The following is an 11543-nucleotide window of genomic DNA, read 5'->3' as shown; positions in this document are numbered from 1 at the left end:
GGCTTAAAGTATAAAGGGAACTGATTTCTGTACAGTATATTTAGGAAGTGACAATATGAGTCTCTTAAACGTGGATGTGCCCGCTTGCATGTTGTCCATTTTGTACATCATCAAAACATCAACAGTGACGTTTACATGCAACCTCCTGTGTATGGAATATGACTATCACAGACTATACACTCTAATCACATGATCATGTTATTCAACATACCACACTGTGATGTACATTATAGATACCTCTTTGTCTTGCCTGACACTAGATCTCATTGGTAGGTGCCTGTAGATAAAGAGCCTCCAGCCCCAGTCCAGACATAACTGGTCATGACACCCTGGAGCCCTGGAGACGTAGTGAGGGATAGGAGGTGAAGCCATGTCGTGTAGACATGGCCCTTCCACAAGGCCTGGCCAATAAGAGCTCTGATATCTGGGAGGGCCAAGCGGGTACGTTGGCGTTTGATTGTATTCAATGTGATGTCCGAAGTTAGGCCCAGTGCCAGCCCATTTAGTGATGCTCTCTTGGATTAGAATGGGCCGGTGAGTGTGAAATGATGGAGTGATCATAACATGTTATTCTCATCCCTTGGCTTTTTCTTCTTGTCTGGCAGGGGGAGGAGGGATCGGGGGATGTGGAGATAGAGCGATGAGGTTTGACAAAGGGAGGAGGGGACACGATTTTTTATCAAGATGTTCATTTGAATGTGTTGATGATTGATGGTGTGTGTGTGTGTGTGTGTGTGTGTGTGTGTGTGTGTGTGTGTGTGTGTGTGTGTGTGTTCAGAGGTGGTGGAAAATGCTGAAATTGCATCACACCTAAACAATCGTCCATTTGAGGTCTGCATCTCTACTCTTCTAAAATGTACCATCTACATCAGTCTAGCATAGGAAGTGACTGTTGAGGGTTAAACATTTAAGCGAGGCCATGTTTCTTTCTGTGTTTCTGTGCAGTGTGTTTAGAACAGCAGCGGAGGCCATGCTTCCTTTTGTTCTAAGTCTGATGAGGAGGGGAACCCTGCTAGGCTGCTATGAGCGCTCATCATCGCCCTGCGCAGCCCCACAGCCCTGCCAAGCTGTTGACAGCACATTTTTCACAGACTGGGGGGTGTGATTGACAGGATAAGGAGTAAGGAGTGCAGCTTTGGGTACAGAGAGATCTTTATCTTCCTGTAAGACAGATGTACTGCAGTGTTCTGCTAAGGACCCAGGGACGGAACGTTGGGTGAGAGTAGAACACAGAATGCACAGTAGAGACGCTTCTAGAACTGGTGTGTGTTGTGGTGTCAACCTAGACTTTACCTTTTGCTGCAGATATACGCACACATACACAGATAGAGTCACAAATAACAACATTAGCCATAAAAAGTCGCCTTTAGAATTACACTGTTGAGTTTGTTGTTTCATGGTCACCTTGGGTTGTGCTCATGAATCTTTGTAAATTGTGGCACGTAAGATAAAATATCAATATTTCTTGTGCAAGTGCAGGCAGTCAATGTCAAAGGCATTTTTTCAAGTTCTGCATCAACAAAGCAATTTGTTTCCCTTGAGTATACTAATTTCTGGATTTCACAGTGGCAGGTGTTATGGCTGCCAGTCATTATATGAAAATCAGCAAAATCCTAACCATGGTGCTTATCCTCCCGACAAAATGGGACAGATTCCTTCTGCCTGATTTGACAACCTGGTCTCAAAGCATTTTGTATTATTCTGTATGTAAATCCGAGACACTCCATTTAGTATGATATGTTACGTTTTGTATGCACAGTATGTATTAATTTGTGGATGTCCATCACCCATTTCATATGATATGTTACGAATTACAATTCTTATTATATGTTATGCATTTGCAAAACATACAATATGTTACGCATTCGCAAAAAAATTATGATAGTAGTCTGGCTACCCACACTATTTGCATTGCCCCTCTCTTTTACGCTGCTGCTACTCTCTGTTATTATCTATGCATATTCACTTTAATAACTCTACCTACATGTACATATTACCTCGACAAAACCGGTGCCCCCGCACATTGACTCTGTACCGGTACCCCCTGTATATAGACTCACTATTGTTATTTTACTGCTGCTCTTTAATTATTTGTTACTTTTATTTCTTCTTTTTTTTAGGTATTTTTCTTAAAACTGTATTGTTGGTTAAGGACTTGTAAATAAGCATTTCACTAAGTTCTACACCTGTAAGTAATTGGCTCATATAACAAATAACATTTGATTTCATGTTATGACTTATAGCTAGGTGGCTAACGTTAGCTAGGCTAGGGTTAAGGATTAGGGGTTAGGGTTAAGGTTAGGGTTAAAATTTAGGAGTTAGGTTAAAGGGCTAAAGTTAGGGTCAGGGGAAGGGTTAGCTAACATGCTAAACAGTTCCAAAGTAGCTAAAAAGTAGTAAGTAGTTAAAAAGTTGCTAAAATGCTAAAGTTGTCTGTGATCACATTAGAACTCGCAACCTTTGGGTTGCTAGGTGTTCAAGTTATACGCATGTCCATCCACCCCGACCAACCACCCTTCTTTTGTTTTTGGCTTAAGTAGCCATCTGTCTTATGTAACAGTACCAAACATAACATATCATACTAATTTGAGCATCCCAGATTTACATTTAGTGTGTTACATCTAGTCTATGAGACTGGGCTGGATTTGAGGGAGGGCAGGCAGAAGACAGGTTAACTTTCTGATTTGAGGGAGGGCAGACAGAAGACAGGTTAACTTTCTGATTTGAGGGAGGGCAAGCAGGAGACAGGTTAACTTCCTGATTTGAGGGAGGGCAGGCGAGTGAAAGGTTAACTTCCTGATTTGAGGGATGACAGGCGGGAGGCAGTTTAACTTCCTGATTTGAGAAGGGCAGGCAGGAGGTAGGTTAACTTCTTTCCATCTTATATGTGCTTTACTTTAAGAACTAAAATTCCAAACCGTTTTTGTCTCAACAGACAGCATTCCTGATTCCAACAGTCTCCACAGAATTACTCCACTCTTTTCCCTCAGACAAAGATCAGTGTTGTTTGATACAAGCATTTTGCATTAACAATTAACAATGCATGACTATAGCACCCTTGTGAATTGTGAGGTTGCCATAAATATATAAGGGATGCCTTGCAACATTAAAGTTAATAGCATCGGGGAGAAGAAGTGCAAAATGCACCGGCTGAGGAAAACAGTGAATCCATACTTCAGCGAACGCTTGAGTTATGCGCCGGTAGCAACCTGCACTCAGTTGTGAATGTGTTGGAAAAACAGAGCTTTGCACAAAGATGTGTTTTACATTCGTGCGAACATTCCTATCACTGTAGAAGAGAAGTGTGGGTCAACTCAGTCCCTGGCAGAACATATCCACTTTGTCTGAAATTGAAATGGACGGATGACTTGAAAAATAAAAACTTAACCCCTTAAGAGTCTGACGATATTGAAAATAACAAAATACAGAAACGTGTTATTGTATGATTGTCTTGTTTCACTTGAGACCAGCGTTCCTCTCAGAGGCGATAGAATTGCCTGCTAATTGATGAAAATATTTCACAACATAAACATTTTATTTTGACAGTTTATTAATCAGTCAGGTGTAAAAAACAATTGGGAGGTATGGTAAGGTATGGCTACCATATGTTATTTCTGAATAACTAGATATTGTGTCAAAAGTCGTTTTCAGATTAATTACTGTGAACATGTACATATTGAAATTGAAATACATAAATGTATATTCAAAATGTGTACATCTGCAGCCATACTTTCTGCACATATTTTTGTATATATTATGGATGAACATTATAACTCGGGCTGTCAAAAAATAAATAAAACAAACATTTTTGTTAATCGCAGGATTTACTGTGATTAATCGCAATTAATCGCAAATTCCGAATTTGCTCAAATTGAGCTGCAAAAAAGTATTGATTTTGTAATGGTAAGTAATGGTAAGCATAATCAGGTCAATTGATAAAGCACACTTTCTTTAACCTCAATGTCAACTTGTTTTGACATTGAATTGTTGTTTTTAGCTGTATATATTGTGTTTTGGATGTTTTCAGTGTATTTTTAATGATTTCAGACAATGAGATTAATCGCAAAAAAATGTTTTGTAAAAATATTACAAAAAGCTAACTCAAGTTAACTGATTAACTCTGACAGCCCTAATTATAACTATGTAGTCATACATTTAGTTTAAATGACAGTAATTAATTTGTGTAGTGTAATATAATACATTACAATGGTTTTGGAGTATGAAGCAGTTTCATGGCAGTTATGTACATGTCATAGAAGCTATGTTGTTGTTGAGATATACAGTATGTTTAGATTTATTGAGAGCAGCATTCCATTTTGGGCATTCATTATGTACTCTTGTGTTGAGCTAATTGAGTCAATCAGCTACATAAATAACATGAGGAGATAAAGATGAATCTAAAGTGATAGGGAGGTGTGTGTGTGTGTGTGTGTGTGTGTGTGTGTGTGTGTGTGTGTGTGTGTGTGTGTGTGTGTGTGTGTGTGTGTGTGTGTGTGTGTGTGTGTGTGTTCGTCTTAGGCTGTGCGTTATCTCAGATTGAAACACAATTGACTGTCTATACATGCACATTTTAGAAATATGTTCTGGTTAATATGAATATTGTAGTTAATGATAATTCATGATAACAGTAAGTATCATTATTGTTATTATTATTAATAATATTATTATTATAGATAACTTTGGTAAGAATAATTTCCTAATTTTGGACATTGAATCAAATGTAACTATTAACTTGTCTTTATTATTCCCCATCTCATTATGCACATATAAAACGAATGGAATCAATCTTCGCAGAACACAGTCATTTATTTTAAGGAAAACCCACACTTTATAAATTATTTAAAGCAACTGGGATTACAATATGTTATCAAATCAGAGCCAACAAAGGCTTCTCTTTCTCTCTCTCTGCGCTGTAGGCAGGAGAGGAGACGTGAACCAGCTAGTCTTCAGAGCCGCGGTGGGTCTGATGCTAAATAAAGAGACATTCCCTGCAAACTGCTTATGATTCCAGAATAATTGGTAAGTTCCACATCGACGTACATACTGTAGACACTGTTATTCAAATGTAGCCTTTGTTGGCCTTGTTTACAGGAATGTTAATTGGGCTATTGACACTCTCTGAGTGGACTCCTGTTCTCCTCCTTCAGCTTTTCTTATTTTCTCTCTCGCTTTCTATTTTCGTTGTTTGATTCCCTACTTCTGAATGAACTTTCTTTCACAGTCTACTTTTCTCTCCAGTCTCAGACAGTGTTAGTTTACTGAAGTTACTTGCTGTTGCATGTGAACCCACATCCAGTCTGCTGTAGTAATTTGCTGTTCAATGATGAAATAGGAACGATTGTCGAGAAATAATGATAAGAACGTTTCTTTGAACACAATTTGTTTTGATTGATGATTCTGATCATAATTCAATTGAATATAACTAATATGAGTAAAAAAAAAACATGATTCAAAAAGCTACCATGATGAATGGAGGCACAAAACCTGAAGCAGCTGACGTTTTCATATTTGTTTTGTTTTGTGCGTTTAAGACGTTTTTAAATGTATCATTAATTCACTTTAAAAAAATGTAATCAATAATAATACAAATAGTATTAAATAAATGAGTAAAGAAGCAATGATAGTGAAAAGTTATTGCATTTTACATTTAGGATTTCTTCCCCCAAACAATATATACATTTCCAAACAAAAACTAACACATATAGCCTCTACACAAAAAATGAACACATATAAGTAGACATAGGCTACAGGTCTTAGTCATGCCTATACACTTAACAACATCGGTCCCTGCTAACATTACCACAAGATGAAGTATATGCACACACTCCATCCTGCATAACGGACCACTGACCTGCAGTGGTGTGCAGAGCATGTATTCTATGTTGGGGAGTGTGTTTCTATGTCCAAGCTAAAGAGAGAGAGATAGAGAAAGGGAGAGAGAGAGAGATTTCTCCTCTCCTCTCCTCTCCTCCTCCCCCTCTTCAGCTGTAGCCTATATGAGGCTGCCATGATACTTGTGGGTTGGTAAATATGAAGGAAAAAGGAGGGGGCATAATTTCATCCTTCCTGTCATCACGCTTAACCCCAAACCATGCCACCCTTCGGCAACAGCTACAGCACAGGTGGGCACACCTCCGCACTGCCAGGGCATGGAAGTGGGTGGGCGGGCAAGCGGGGCACACAGGGCACATGGGACTCGGCAGGAAGCCAGACAGGAAGCAGAAAGACGACAGAGGAAGCCGCAGGGTGAAGGGTGTAGCGGAGGAGTACGGTGTCGGCCATGTTGTGTCAGAGAGAGCTGTAGTCACTCAGACAGAGAGAGAGACGAGGGGAAACCACACACAGATACAATGTCCCAGTTACACTAACCCCACAAACAGGAAGAAGTTGTGCCACATCGGGCACAGATAGATCTCACCCCTTTCCTTCCCTCCCATCCGTGGCTCCCTGGCACCAACCCGGCAAGACGCCAACCCCCCCACCATTCTGCTATCAGAACACACCACAGCCCCTCTGGAAGCTCAACGTGTCACTTATGAAAGCCTCTCTCTCTGCTGAATATGCTAACGTGGATGAAAGGATGGCAAAACTTGGGGTTCATTCGCAACGCACTGAATTCTTTGTCTTTTTGTTCCTCTGCTTCTTGCCTCCTCTCCTCTTTTATTTGTTTCAAGGGCAGCTGTCTCCTCTACGGGTTTCTAGGCCTGAACACAACCCTGTATAGTCAGAGGAAGATTTTTCTCACACAGATATGCCTCAGCTGTATCCTATAAATATGTAGGCCTTGGCTCAATCAAACCCACATTGCAGTAAGCAATGGCATATACTGTATGTGTATTTTTCCACGTGTCCAACAACAATAAGAAATTCTTGCTCTCAAGCTAAACCTGATGTTTCAGCTAAATCCCAATTGGAAAAACTTAAATGAATACCAACAAATTACTCTGACTTGCAGGTTCACCCTCAGACATTTGCTCTCACAAGAGCCAAGCTGTATATCCGTTTCATGTAACCATTATGTTGAGCATCTCGTACTGTCAGAATTCAAAATGGAGGTAGGCCTAAACACTTGTACTTCTGTGTACCTGGTCGTGTCACCGTGGTGACATGTATATGAATGTTTCTATTAGAGGTGGCTGGTGGGAGGAGCTATAGGAGGAAATGATCATTGTTATGGCTGGAAGAGAATAAATGGAACTGGAGTCAAACGTGGTTTTCATGTGTTTGATGTTTGGTACCGTTCCATTTACTCTATTCCAACCATTACAATGAGGCCGTCCTCCTAAAACTCCTCCCACCAGCCTCCTCTGGTTTCTATACACGTTGTCTGTTGTCAGAGCAATGTGGATAAATTAGCAAACCAACTTCAGGTGTCACTCTGAGGGATCGTTCCTTTATCCCCATTCCACCATCCATCTGTCGCTCCACACATTTTTCATGTTTTCAGATATGTTTTCTCCCCTTTTCCCTCCTTCCTTCATACGACAGTCTCAACAACAAGCAAGCAGAACCTCCCCTCTTTCTCCCCTTTGAAAGAAACCCATAACGTTACAGCGTGTGCTTAACACGTTTCTAATGAGGAGCTGTTGTTGGGCTGGGAGATGTAGCTAGATTAGTCATTGTATAACTACTAGGGAGATCACATTCTCACAGGTACACCATGCATCATAACTGACTCCCCAGAATACCCAGACATCCTTGTCCCATCCCTGTCCCCATCCCTGTCCCTGGTCCCATCCCTGTCCCTGTCGCTGTCCCATCCCTGTCCCTGTCGCTGTTCCATCCCTGTCTCCATCCCTGTCCCTGGTCCCATCCCTGTCCCCGTCCCTGGTCCCATCCCTGTCCCTATCCCTGTCCCTGGCCCCATCCCTGTCCCTGTCGCTGTCCCATCCCTGTCCCCGTCCCTGGTCCCATCCCTGTCCCCATCCCCGTCCCTGGTCCCATCCCTGTCCCCATCCCCGTCCCTGGTCCCATCCCTGTCCCCATCCCTGGCCCTGGTCCCATCCCTGTTGCTATGCCTGTTCCATCCCTGTCCCCGTCGCTGTCCCATCCCTGTCCCCATCCCTGTCCCTGGTCCCATCCCTGTCCCTATCCCTATCCCTGGTCCCATCCCTGTCCCTATCCCTATCCCTGGTCCCCATCCCTGTCCCTTTCCCTATCCCTGGTCCCCATCCCTTTCCCCATCCCTGTCCCTTTCCCTGTCCCATCCCTGTCTCCATCCCTGTCTACATCCTTGTTCTTGTCCCCGTTGCTGTCCCTGCCCGCATACAAGTGAAAAATGAAGTAGCTCTTTATGATTCACAGACTGATTAGCATAGTTTTGCTGATTAGCGTAAGAAAGCTCTTGTCACGACTATCTTAGGTAGCAGGAAAGGGGCAGAGTCAAGTGCAGCAGACTGAGGTCCGGTAACACAGATGTTTATTACACCGTTGAATAAGGTAGCCGCAAGGCAGGGTACGCACAACACCCAAAAGGAGAATAGCTCCAAAACAAAAACGCACGGGGCGCAGCCCGGGAATACCAAAATGACTAATCCAAAAAACACACTGAGAATACAAAGGCAGCGCAAAATACCACCTGCCTTCTTAAATGACAATGAAAACAATCCTGCACGAATTCCTGAACAAAAAGGACAAACTAAATACCCCCCCCCCCCCCCACACACTAATAACAAAGAAGGAACAGGTGCGGACCTAAACAGACAAAACCAAAAGACACAGAAACATAGATCGGTGGCAACTAGTAGGCCGGCGACGACGACCGCCGAGCACCGCCCGACCGGGGAGGGGAGCCACCTTCTGTGGATACTGTGACAGCTCTGGTTGGCTGCCCTGTAAAGAAACAATGCTGAAACGAGTTGAGGAGGAAGGAGGGAGGAACGTCTAGTTCGGGTTTATCTCCATATTTCCTAGATTACAGTTTGACTGTTGGCATCGTTGTTAAATAACCTTATTTTCCCGTAGATGATGTCGACCTCTTATCCTTCTTGTGGCAGAGCTGAGGGAACAGGAGGAATGTTACTAATGTTCACAGCACTGTGTTGGTAAGAAAAAAAAAATCACATTTCAATATTCACACCAGGTCTCAAATGGCACCCTATTCCCTATATAGTACACTACTTTTGACCAGGGCTCATTGGCCTATTCCCTAATGTTATGAATGAAATAGGGGAAACAGGTTACCATTTGGTATACACCATGATTTCCGCCCTTCCTCCTCTTCCAGTATCTCATTAAAGAGTAGCTTTTGATCTTTACCGCTGCCATGTCCACCATGCGGTCAGTCTCTGTAGAGGAACGGACAGCCCTGTCTTTCTCTCTCTAACAGACTGATTGCATAATGTGATCTCTAGTGAAGATCAAATTGAACATGGAGGAGATGGTTGAAGTATGTTTTAATTGCGATGAGAAAGTGTAGTAATTTCCACCCCTGCAGAAAATACATTCAATTGTTTCTTCCACACCTCATCATCCAATGAAGAGCTAAATGCTGAGTGCCAGGAATGACACCAATTTGAGGATAGACTCACTCTGAGTAAATCCAGCTGTCAGATTGAGTGATTTTCTTGTGATAACTCATGTTTTTTTTGTTGGTTAGTTTCTTTGTTTCAATGTGTTTGTTTTTGTTTTTGTTGTTGATTTCTTTGATTAATTTTCACCTTAAATTATTTATTTTGTTTTATTTAAGTCATTACAGTCGCTAAACAATAATTGTAATTTGATTATAACAGTGTAAATGGATTTTTCTTGGCTAAGACTTTTTTCTTTTTTTATAATATAATATTAAATTGGTTGTAGAGATGATGGCAGTAACACTGGTAGGGGTCGTAGTAGAACACCTGTATGCTTGTTATATCATATAATATCAACACTTTCTGTTATTAATGATTGATATTTTAGCACCTGCCTGTATTATAAAATGCTATATAATAAACCATTTTCTTACAATTTAGAATTCACAGAATGCATCCATTTATTCATTTCACATTTTCAAAAGCAACCATGCTCATACAACAAATATGAAAGCCGCCTCCTCCAAGTGACACTCCATGCCATTTGCATATTAACAGACATCCTGTGTTGTTGTTTCTCTCTCTCTTGTCTGCGTTCAAACCTGAGAGAGTATTACATACACATGAGAGTCACTCTCAGCACTGTTCAAACTGATACACAATCTTCATTTGATTGGCATATTCTATTTATTACCATGCAACTGGCTCTTTGGCGTTATTTGCTTTCAGATTATCCAATAAGAAATGAGCAGCAGCACAGGGGGCCTGTGTTGCAGTGATGTCACTGATGCAGATTGAATACCCACAATGCTGTTTACCATGCTGACCTGACTGGGGGTAGAAAATATCAACTAGATGGGAAAAGATGTGGGAAGGAAACTATTTGAGAGAATGTGGAATTTAAAAAAAATATATACCTTTGGGTTTTCCCTGGTTGTCAACTAATTTGGTTGATGTGAGTGGGAGATGGTGAGAGATGTTGGGGGATAGTGGTCACGGTAATACCATTACAGAGCTCCCTGATCACTCTAGGTTAGATACCACTGGACTGTAGCCTCACAGACCACCACAACAACAGAACCCTCTTCCTAAGAGTACAGGAGGTAGGCCTACATGTGATAAATATACTGTTATTTTGGATTGGTTGCTTTTTTGTTCCGAAAGGAATAGGTTATAATCAAACGGCTAAATACAGGCTGAATGTTAAGGTAAATAGGAATATTTCATTTTCTCTGACAGGTGTTAACATACACCTTGGAGGTGGTCCTCCAAACTCCTCCATCTAACATCTGTCCCTGATTGGCACCATATCCTAGTTTAGAAACCTCAAGAAATAGAAGAAGAAGAAATAGAAGAAGAAGTAGAATGGCAGTAAAATGAGGTAGATATCAAAAACATTTAGCAGAGGCTCCTTCTCTCTTGCATTCTGATCAACGTCTGGAAGCTCTAATTTATTAAATGGAATTCTGCCCTCTACTGCTACTAAAAAGGTGCACACACACTCAGGAACACACTCACACATCTCCTGCTCTAACAGTCACTCACACATCTCCTGCTCTAACAGTCACTCACATCTCCTGCTCTAACAGTAACACAAATCTCCTGCTCTAACAATCACGCACATCTCCTGCTCTAACAGTCACTCACATCTCCTGCTCTAACAGTCACACAGATCTCCTGCTCTAACAGTCACTCACATCTCCTGCTCTAACAGTCACTCACACATCTCCTGCTCTAACAGTCACTCACATCTCCTGCTCTAACAGTCACTCACATCTCCTGCTCTAACAGTCACTCACACATCTCCTGCTCTAACAGTCACACAGATCTCCTGCTCTAACAGTCACTCACATCTCCTGCTCTAACAGTCACTCACATCTCCTGCTCTAACAGTCACTCACATCTCCTGCTCTAACAGTCACTCACATCTCCTGCTCTAACAGTCACTCACATCTCCTGCTCTAACAGTCACTCACATCTCCTGCTCTAACAGTCACACACATATCCTGCTCTAGCAGTCACACACATATC

The 11543-nt window shown here is 41.7% G+C and overlaps 1 long non-coding RNA gene across 2 annotated transcripts; it reads left to right on the top strand.

Moving 5' to 3' along the window:
- Positions 1 to 993: 993 nt before the first annotated feature.
- Positions 994 to 9959, top strand: LOC115162051 (uncharacterized). Of its 2 annotated transcripts, none has more exons than XR_003869478.1 (3): positions 994 to 1216; positions 4917 to 5019; positions 8965 to 9959. It is a non-coding gene; the product is annotated as an uncharacterized LOC115162051 (long non-coding RNA). The 2 variants fall into 2 exon arrangements; XR_003869477.1 differs by lacking the exon at positions 994 to 1216 and adding an exon at positions 2614 to 2860.
- Positions 9960 to 11543: the final 1584 nt, after the last annotated feature.

This window comes from Salmo trutta, chromosome 25, assembly GCF_901001165.1.
Source record: "Salmo trutta chromosome 25, fSalTru1.1, whole genome shotgun sequence".
NCBI lineage: Eukaryota > Metazoa > Chordata > Actinopteri > Salmoniformes > Salmonidae > Salmo > Salmo trutta.
Note: the sequence above shows the minus strand (reverse complement) of the source record. Positions and strands in the feature narration are given on the sequence as shown.